We start from the raw sequence: 10,243 nt of genomic DNA, 5'->3' as shown, positions 1-10,243 counted from the left end.
ACTATATGTGAAAATATATTGAATTCCTTAATATAAAAAGTTGAATGTCACAGCTAGCCTTAAGAATAAAGCTGTCTTGAATGGCTAAATTTAACAACTCACAAAACAACAGATGTTGGCAAGCATGCAGAGATAGGGGAACCCTCTTAGACTGTTGGTTGGAATGGAAACTGGTACAGCCACTCTGGAAAACAGTATGGAAATTTCTCAAAAAGTTAAAAGTAAAACTACCCTCTGACCCAGCAATTGCACTACTAGATGTTTTTAATTTTTTAAAAATATTTATTTATTTTTGAGAAAGAGACAGAGTGCAAGCAGGGGAGGGGCAGAGAGAGAGGAAGACACAGAATCCAAAGCAGTCTTTAGGCTCTGAGCTGTCAGCACAGAGCCCAACGTTGGGCCGAACACGTGAACTGCAAGATCACAATCTGAGCAGAAGTCAGATGCTCAATCAGCTGAGCCACCCAGGCGCCCCTGCACTACTAGGTATTTATCCAAAAGATACAAAAATACTGATTCAAAGGGACACATACACCCCAATGTTTATAACATCACAATCAACAATAGCCAATAGTGTGTATATATTGCACACACACACACACACACACACACACACACACACAATGGAATAATACTTGGCCATCAAAAACAATGAATTCTTGCCATTTGCAACAATGTGGATGGAACTAGAGTCTATTATGCTAACACGTAAGTCAAAGAAAATCAAATATCACATGATTGCACTCATATGTGGAATTTAAGAAACAAAACAGATGAACATAGGGGGAAGGAAGGAAAAATAAAATAAGATAAAAACACAGAGGGAGGCAGACCATAAGAGAGTCTTAAATATAGAAAACAAACAGAGTTGCTGGAGGGAGGGTGGGTGGGGGGATGGGCCCAATGGGTAATGTCCATTAAGGAGGGCACTTGTGATGAGCACTGGGTGTTAAATGTAAGTGATGAATCACTAAATTCTACTCCTGAAACCAATACTACACTATATGTTAACTAACTTGAATTTAAATAACATCTTGGAAGAAAGAAAGAATAAAGTGGTCTTTTATTTTCCAATCCAACATACCCCATTTATACTCATTCACACATTTTGAGAACTGTTAAAATAAACAAAGTGACACCTGAAACTGATACGACACTATATGTTAAGTAGCTGGAATTTAAATAAAAACTTAGCAAGAATAACTAAATAATGTGTAACATTTAAGACATGTTACAATCCATGGACTCTAACAATAAAGTCAGGTGGTCCAATAAAAAAAAAACATGGATTTTTTTTTATTACCTCTACTAAGGCACCAGTTATCCTTCTAGTTAGTTACTCAAGCTTGTACTCATTGTGATTTTTTTCCTTATCTATGTCATACTAGACTGTAAGCTCCTAAATAGCAGTGACCAAATTGCCCACTTTTGTATCTCCCACAGCATCTATTAAGGCCCTTGCATAAGGTTTAGTAAATGTGTATTAAATGAAAATAGATTCTTAGTGTAACATTGGTGGTAGAGCTTCTCACCTTTTAATTCTTGTAGTAGCCTTTGAGTTCACCTTCAGTGAACAAATAAAGCTCTGAACAAATTTTTCTATTCCTGTAATTCTCTCTCCAGCTTGTTCTCCCTATTACTCAGTCATCAGACTTTGACTCTTAAATATAGAGAACAACTGAGGGTTGCTGGAGGGGTTGTGGGTGAGGAATGGGCTAAATGGGCAAGGGGCTTTAAGGAAGACACTTGTTGGGATGAGCATTGATTGTTATATGTAGGGATGAATCATCACTGGATTCTACTCCCGAAATCATTATTGCGCGATATGATAACTAACTTGGATGTAAATTAAAAAAAAAAGAAAAAATAAGAAAAAGAAGTCATCAGACTTTTATTATCATAGATTGAGCTAAGAATGTGCACTAAAATGATATTTGGCCTTTGTAGGGAAAAATTATTATTAAGAAGTGAGCCGAAGTTTAGACATGTGTCTTAGGAAGATAATTCCAATAATATTGGGGGATGGTGGTAAAATGCACTGGTAAGGAGATGAAAGCACTTCTTGAGTTTCCCTTGAAACTTTTATCTTACATTTGTAAACAGTGAGACCACTTTGGAGACTAACATGGTACTTTAGGGAAAAATGATGGGGAACTGAACTAGGGAAGTAGCAGTGGGGTTGGGGAGAAGTGGGGAAACTCAAGAGAGATTCTGGAGCTAGAATAACCAGGACTTAGTGGCATTTTAGATGTAGGAAGTGAAGGAGAGAGAAGAGTATCAAGGATTCTGACCTTGAGCAGGTGAATGGTCCAGTTATTCACTGAGATAGATAACTCAGGAGGAGGAGCTAGTTTAGGGTGGTGAAGGAAAAAAGATGAATTCCCTTTCAAACATGTTATAACTGTGCTGATGGAAAACATCCAAGGAGGTAGTACCATTTACCTGCTTGTACAAAATACTCATTTTAAACTATCACAGGTGTATGACTATCTAATCTTCAACTTTAAAATGTTGTAAACTTTCTAAGTTTTCTTGTGTCTTCCAGTGTCTTACTGTCCATAGAGTCAGGAAGATGCTTTTCATGTTACCCCAAATTACTCTGATGTATTTTAAACCTATTCCCTACCTACTGTTGCTAGAATCCAAGAACAGATGCTCTGTCATCCTCCTTATAGTCTCTTTTCACATTTTCAAAGAAATCCAAATACATGCATACATGAAATCCTGTCCATCCCTCTGTAAAACATCCATGATCATTCTGTTAGGAAATTATATCTTCATCTCTGAAATTTCATAGTCATGTGTACCATTAACATGACACTAAACCACTGTTACTTTTATATTTCTATATTTCTTTTTTGTATACGTCTTATCTCCCGTAATAAACTGTAGCCTCTTTGAAGGCAGAAATATGTATCCCCCATAGCATCTGCCATATTTGTGAAAGTTCATTGATCTATAAGATAGCACAATGCTTTACACATAGTAGGTGCTCAAAAAACACTTGTCTAATGAATGATACCCCAACTTCAACCTTCATTTGGTAAAATCAGCCCCATAGAACCTATTTCCTACATGGTATATTCTCACTGCACTCCTTGTTGTCATTAAGCACATTATGACATGGTCATATAAGACCCAGATATTAGAATTTACCCAGAAGACTTTATCAGCAGATATTTAAGCCCTCTTGGTTACAGTTTTTAAATCCAAGAGTGGTGTGTAAATGTCTAATTCAGGTTTCTAAGAGAGTAGAACTTAAATTTTCTCACGAAACTACCTTACTCACAAATGTGCAAGGTGATGGATGTGATGATTGACTAGATGATGGTGGGGATCCTTTCACAGCGTGTGTGTGTGTGTGTGTGTATGTGTGTGGTGTGTATGTGTGTGTGTGTTTGTGTGTATAATGACAATGTATATTTTAAATATATTAAAATTTTATTTATCAATTGTACCTCATTAAATCTGACAAAAACAAAGGCATTGGGGCGCCTGGGTGGCGCAGTCGGTTAAGTGTCCGACTTCAGCCAGGTCACGATCTCGTGGTCCGGGAGTTCAAGCCCCGCGTCGGGCTCTGGGCTGATGGCTCAGAGCCTGGAGCCTGTTTCCGATTCTGTGTCTCCCTCTCTCTCTGCCCCTCCCCCGTTCATGCTCTGTCTCTCTCTGTCCCAAAAATAAATAAACGTTGAAAAAAAAATTAAAAAAAAAAACCAACAAAGGCATTTAAGATAATTAAATAAAGTATAAGGGCACCTAGATGGCTCAGTTGGTTAAGTGTCCAACTCCTAGTTTCAGCTCAGGTCATGATCTCACAGGTTCATGAGTTTGAGTCCTGCATTAGGCTCTGCTTACAGTGCAGAGTCTCCTTGCGATTCTCTCTCCCTGTCTCTCTGCCCCTTCTCCCTCCCCTGTTCACACCATTTCTGTTTCTCTCAAATATAAATAAATAAACTTTAAAAAGAGCACATAATGTCTTTTCCTAATCAAAACACTTTTCTGGCCTCCCCTTTCATCACTCAGGCAAAACAGAAGCATTTACAAGTTCTGAATATTGTGAACTGGCTGCCTATCAAAGCACTACATTGTGGATAGTTCAATTCACTCTTCTTATTCTCTGCAACTACCCACCCATTAGCTAACAAGTCAAAGCTACAAGCTCCAGTACTCAATTCCCCTACTTCTTTGTCTTGACTGAGAAATGATAGTTCAGTTAGCTATCCATGCCATTCTTTTTATTTTTTTACTCTGCTCAGAAGTCCCTGTTGATACCTACTAAAAGATTTGAAGTAGGTCTTCAAATAAAGAGAAGGGGGAGGGAGTGGTGAAGTGGGATGTATACACCTTGGCCATGGATTTTCTCTCTTAGAAAAAGTAATCTGGGTTTCTTCAGTCTTCACAAATATGTGCATCAAACCAAAAAACTAACCAGTTTTATTTCCTTTACAGTGACCAGCCTTATCTAAACCAGCAGGTCCTTCTAATGAGAGGATCAAAGTTTGAGATCTCTGCATAGTTTTAGTCTTTGAAATAAATTATTTTATTTTATTTTATTTTATTTTTATTTTATTTTATTTTATTTTATTTTATTTTATTTAAATTCAGTTAGTTAAGATATAGTGTAGTATTAGTTTCAGGAATAGAATTTAGAATTTAGTGATTCATCACTTACATATAACACCCAGTGCCTTCCTTAATGTCCATTACCCAAGGGGCCCATCTCCCCACCCTCTTTCCCTCCAGCAACCCTTAGTTTGTTCTCTGTATTTTATATTCTCTTATGGTTTGCCTCCTTCTATGATTTATCTTATTGTATTTTCCTTCCCTTCACCTATGTTCATCTGTTGTGTTTCTTGAATTCCACATCTGAGTGAAATCATGTGATATTTGACTTTTTCTGAAAGACTTATGTTGCTTAACATAATAAACTCTAGTTCCATCCATGTTGTTGCAAATGGCAAGAATTTATTATTTTAGATGTCTGAGTAATATTCCATTGTACATATGTATATATGTACATATATTACATAGGTACATACACTATATATATACATATATTACATATGTACATATACTATATATATATATATATATATATATATATATATATAAGCCACTTCTTTTTCTTTTAAAGGGATGACATTTATTCATTTTCTAAATGTTACACTAAAACCACGTGGAAATGAATGGTTTTAGCAGTTAGAAAAAAAGTACAAATCTGGGGTTTGGAGGGGGAAAAGAAGACAACAGAAGTTGTTTCACATTACAGACCCCCCTGCCACACCCCAAAGCCTAATACTTGCTTACCAAGTCAAAAAAGAAACACAGTCGATTCACAAGCTGGAGGTTTGAATTTTAGTAAGACATTTATAAAAACCTAGACAGGGGCAGTGTCCTCCCCAGCCCAGGTGCCACTAGGCACAGCACAAGAGACTAAAAACTCAATGGGGGTGGAGGGGGAGGCTGGACCCTCAGGGTTTGGGAGTGTAGGTACTCCACATCTGGCTTAGGGATTTGGGGAAAAGAGTACACAAAACCTACTTGGAAAAGAATTGGGGAAGAAAACCAGCAATTGCCTTCTGTAGGGGTGGGGACAGGAGAGGTAACGCCAGGGACAGGAGCATTTCACATCACTAACTTAACTTGGGAAACTGCAAGGGACCATCTTCAACTGACCTTAAGAGAAAGGCCAAATGGAGGATGGGAGAATCCACAGGAGGGAAAAGGAGAGGGAACGTGGATGGGAGGGGGCAACAGCCCCTTCCTTTCTTGGCAGAGGAAGGCAGCCAGGGCACCAGGTCCAGGCAGTGACCTCACAAGGACAGCACGATTTTTGCAGCTTAGAGCTCACCTACCTGTCCTCACCCAGCTACTCATTCTGCTCACTGGTGGGTGTAGGGCCACTATCTGGCCCCAAGGGAGTGTATGGCTCTGTAGGCCCTGCCTCTTTTTCTGTGTCTCCTCCTTTGGAGGCAACACCAGCCTCTGCACCTTTGGCCTGGGGCTCCTGGTCCTTTCCTGAGCTGTGCCTTCCTTGCCACAGGCACTGATCTCCCCCTGCTCCTGCTCTTCCTCTTTGGGTGAGGAGTCATGTATCACCCCCACCCTCGTTCCCATTTCTCTTGAAGGACAGACCACTCAATTTGAAAGACTTCTTGAAAGAGAATTTCTTCTTCTTCTTGGGGGTCTCCTTGGTGGGGGCATCCCCCTTGACCTCAACGCCCTGGCTAGGGGGTGCTGGCTCAATGGCATCGCCAGTGGCCCCTGGCTGCCTCCTCTATTCCGTTCATGGAGGGCGATTCCCCTTCGCCCTTGGGGGATAAGTTTCCATTGCTTTTCACGTGGCCATTCTCCTGTCACTTTACCTTAGCAGGGGAAGTGCCAGCTGCCTCCTTGGTGGTCACCTTGCCCCAGGGAGCCTTGGAACTCTGGCCGCCCATGATGGGGGTCTGCTGGGGTCGCCCGGAGCCGCCCCCCCCTTCCCCTTGTGCTGCAGTGGATAGTTCAGCCGGGTTGGCCTGGCTGGCAAAGGGGTGACGCTTGCACCTGAGGGGGAGGGGTATGGGGGTGAACAGAGCTTCACCCCCCTTTCCACCTCAGGACCCGCTAGCTGTGCCCACCGACCTGTGCCAGAATCTATACCACATCTACTTTATCCATTCATCATTGATGGACATTTGGGCTTTTGCATAATTTGGCTATTGGTGATAGCACTGCTATAAACAATGGGGTGTTGTTTTTTGTGTTTTTTTGTATTGTTTGGATAAATACCTAGTAATGCAATTGCTGGGTCATAGGGTAGTCCCATTTTCCATTTTTTGAGGAACCTCCATACTGTTTTCCAGAGTGGCTACACCAGTTTGTATTCCCATCAATAGTGTAAGAAGGTTCCCCTTTCTCCACATCCTTGCCAACATCTGTTGTTTGCTGAGTTGTTAATTTTAGCCATTCTGAGAGGTGTGACGTGGTATCCCATTGTGGTTTTGATTTGTATTTCTCTGCTGATGAGTGATTTTGAGCATCTTTTCATGTGTCTGTTAGTCATCTGGATGTTTTCATGGAAAAGTGTCTATTCATATCCTCTGCCCATTTCTTCACTGGATTATTTGTTTTTGGGGTGTTGAGTTTGATAACGACTTTATAAATTTTGGATGCTATCCCTTTACTTGATATGTCATTTGCAAATATCTTCTCTCATTCCGTTGGTTGCTGTTTAGTTTTGTTGGTTGTTTGCTGTGCAGAAGCTTTTGATTTTGATGAGGTCCCAATGTTCATTTTTATTTTTGTTTCCCTTGCCTCTGTAGACATGTTAAGTAAGAAATTGCTGCAGCCAAGATCAAAGAGGTTGCTGCCTGTTTTGTTCTGTAGGGCTTTGGTGGTTTCCTATCTTACATTTAGGTCTTTTATCTATTTTGAATTTATTTTTGTGTATGGTATAAAAAAGGGTTCCAGGTTCATTCTTCTGCGTGTCGCTGTCCATTTTTCACAACACCATTTGCTAAAGAGACTGTCTTATTTCCATTGGATAGTCTTTCCTGCTTTGTTGAAGACTAGTTTGCCATACATTTGTGGGTCCATTTTCGGGTTCTCTATTTTATTCTATTGATATATGTGCCTGTTTTTGTGCCAGTACCATACTATCTTGATGATTCCAGGTTTGTAATACAGCTTGAAGTCCGGAATTGTGATGCCTCCAGCTTTGGTTTTCTTTTTCAACATTACTTTGGCTACTCGTGGTCTTTTCTGGTTCCACACAAATTTTAGCATTGTTTTTCTTAGCTCTGTGAAGAGTGCTCATGTCATTTTGATAGGGAGTGCATTCTATATGTATATTGCTTTGGGAAGTATCGACATTTTAACAATAATTTGTTTTTTTTAATCCATGAGCATGGAATATTTTTCCATATCTTTGTGTCTTCTTCAATTTCTTTCATAAACATTCTATAGTTTTAAGCATACAGATATTTTACCTCCTTTAGTTAGGGTTATTCCTAGGTATCTTATGGTTTTTGGTGCAATTGTAAATGGGATTGATTCCTTGATATCTTTTTTTGCTGCTTCATTATTGGTGTATAGTAATGCAACAGATTTCTGTATGTTGATTTTATAACCTGGGACTTTGCTGAATTCATGTATCAGTTCTAGCAGTTTTTTGATGGACTCTTTCAGGTTTCCCACGTACAGTATCATGTCATCCATGAAGAGTGAAAGTTTGACTTCTTCCTTGCCAAATTGTATGCCTTTTAGTTCTTTTTGTTGTCTGATAGCTGAAGCTAGGACTTCCAGTTTTATTGTTGAACAACAATGATGAGAGTGGACATCCTTGTCGTGTTCCTGATCTTAGGGGGAAAGCTCTCAGTTTTTCCCCATTGTGGATGATATTAGTTGTGGGTTTTTCATATATAGACATTATAATGTTGAGGTATGCTCCTTCTATCCCTACTTCCTTGAGACTTTTTTTCAAGAAAGAATGCTGTATTTTGTCAAACACTTTTTCTGCATATATTGAGCAGATCATATGGTTTTTATTCTTTCTCTTATTGATGTGGTGTATAACGTTGATTTGCAGATATTGAACCACCCTTGTGACCCAGGAATAAATCTCATTTGATCATGGTGAATAATTTTTTAATGTATTTTTGGATTCAATTTTTTAGTATCTTGTTGAGAATTCTTGCATCCATGTTTACAAAGAAGTTGGTCCGTCATTCTCCTTTTTAGTGGGGCCTTTGTCTGGTTTTGGAATCAGGGTAGTACGGCCTCATAGAATGAGATTGGAAGTTTTCCTTCCATTTATGTTTTTTGGAATGGTTTCAAAAGAATAGGTATTAACTCTTCTTTAAATATCTGGTAGAATTCCCCTGGGAAGCCATGAGGCTCTGGACTCTTCTTTGTGGGGAGATATTTGATTACTGATTCAATACTTTTCCTGGTTATGTGTCTGTTAAAATTTTCTATTTCTTCCTGTTTTAGTTTTGGTGGTTTATATGTTTCTAAGAATTCTTCCATTTCTTCCAGATTGTCCAAATTGTTGGCATATAATTTCTCATACTATTCTCTTATGATTGTTTGTATTTCTGTGGTGTTGGTTGTGATCTCTCCTCTTTCACTAATGATTTTATTTATTTGTGTCCTTTCCTTTTTTTTTTTTTTTTGATCAATTGGCTAAGGGCTTATCAATTTTGTTAATTCTTTAAAGAAACAGCTCCTAGTTTCACTGATCTCTTCTGTGTTTTTTTAAAATTTCAATATCATTGATTTCTGCTCTAATCTTTATTATTTCCCTTCTTCCGCTTGTTTTGGGCTTTGTTTGTTGTTCTTTTTCCAGCTCCTTTACGTCTAAGATTAGGTTATGTATTTGAGACCTTTCTTCTTTAGGAAGGGCCTGGATTGCTATATGCTTCCTTCTTATGACCACCTGCATCCCAGTCTGCATCCTGGAGTTTTTGGACTGTCATATTTTCATTTTTGTTGGCTTTCATGTACTTATTTATTTCCTCTTTAATTTCTTGGTTAACCCATACATTCTTTAGTAGGATGTTCTTTAACATCCAAGTATTTGTGGTCTTTCCAATTTTTTTTCTTGTGGTTGTTTTCAACTTTCATAGCATTATGGTATGAAAATATGCATGGCATGATATCAATCTTTTTGTACTTGTTGAGGGCTGATTTGTGACCCATTATGTGATCTATTCTGGAGAATATTTCATGTGCACTTGAGAAGAAAGTGCATTCTGCTGCTCTATGATGAAATGTTCTGAAGATATCTGTAAAGTCCATCTGCTTTGATGTGTTATTCAAAGCCATTGCTTCCTTGTTGATTTTCTGCTTAGATGATCTGTCTATTGCTGTTAGCGGGGTGTTAAAGTCCTTACTATTTTTGTATTATTATCAGAGACTTTTTTATGTTTGTTATTAATTGATTTATATATTTGGGTTCTTCCAAGTTGGGAGCTTAAATATTTACAATTGTTAGATCTTCTTGATGGATAAACCCCTTAATTATTATATAATGCCCTTCTTCATCTCTAGTTACAGTCTTGTTTTTAAATCTTGTTTGTCTGTCAATATACAGGTGACTTTAGGTCTAAAATGAGTCTCTTGTAGGCAGCATATAGATGGATCTTGTTTTTTTATTCATTCTGATATTCTATGTCTTTTGATTTGAGCATTTAGTCCATTTACATTCAGAGTGATTATTGAAAGGTATTAATTTCATGACATTGTGTTGCCTGTAAAGTAG

The 10,243-nt window shown here is 38.4% G+C and overlaps 1 pseudogene; it reads right to left on the bottom strand.

Moving 5' to 3' along the window:
* Positions 1-5,341: 5,341 nt before the first annotated feature.
* Positions 5,342-6,440, bottom strand: LOC122476952 (annotated as a pseudogene).
* Between the last annotated feature and the right edge of the window lie 3,803 nt (positions 6,441-10,243).

Source organism: Prionailurus bengalensis, chromosome X, assembly GCF_016509475.1.
Source record: "Prionailurus bengalensis isolate Pbe53 chromosome X, Fcat_Pben_1.1_paternal_pri, whole genome shotgun sequence".
Classification (NCBI taxonomy): domain Eukaryota; kingdom Metazoa; phylum Chordata; class Mammalia; order Carnivora; family Felidae; genus Prionailurus; species Prionailurus bengalensis.
The sequence above is the reverse complement of the archived record's forward strand: the minus strand, read 5'-3'. Positions and strand labels throughout refer to the sequence as shown.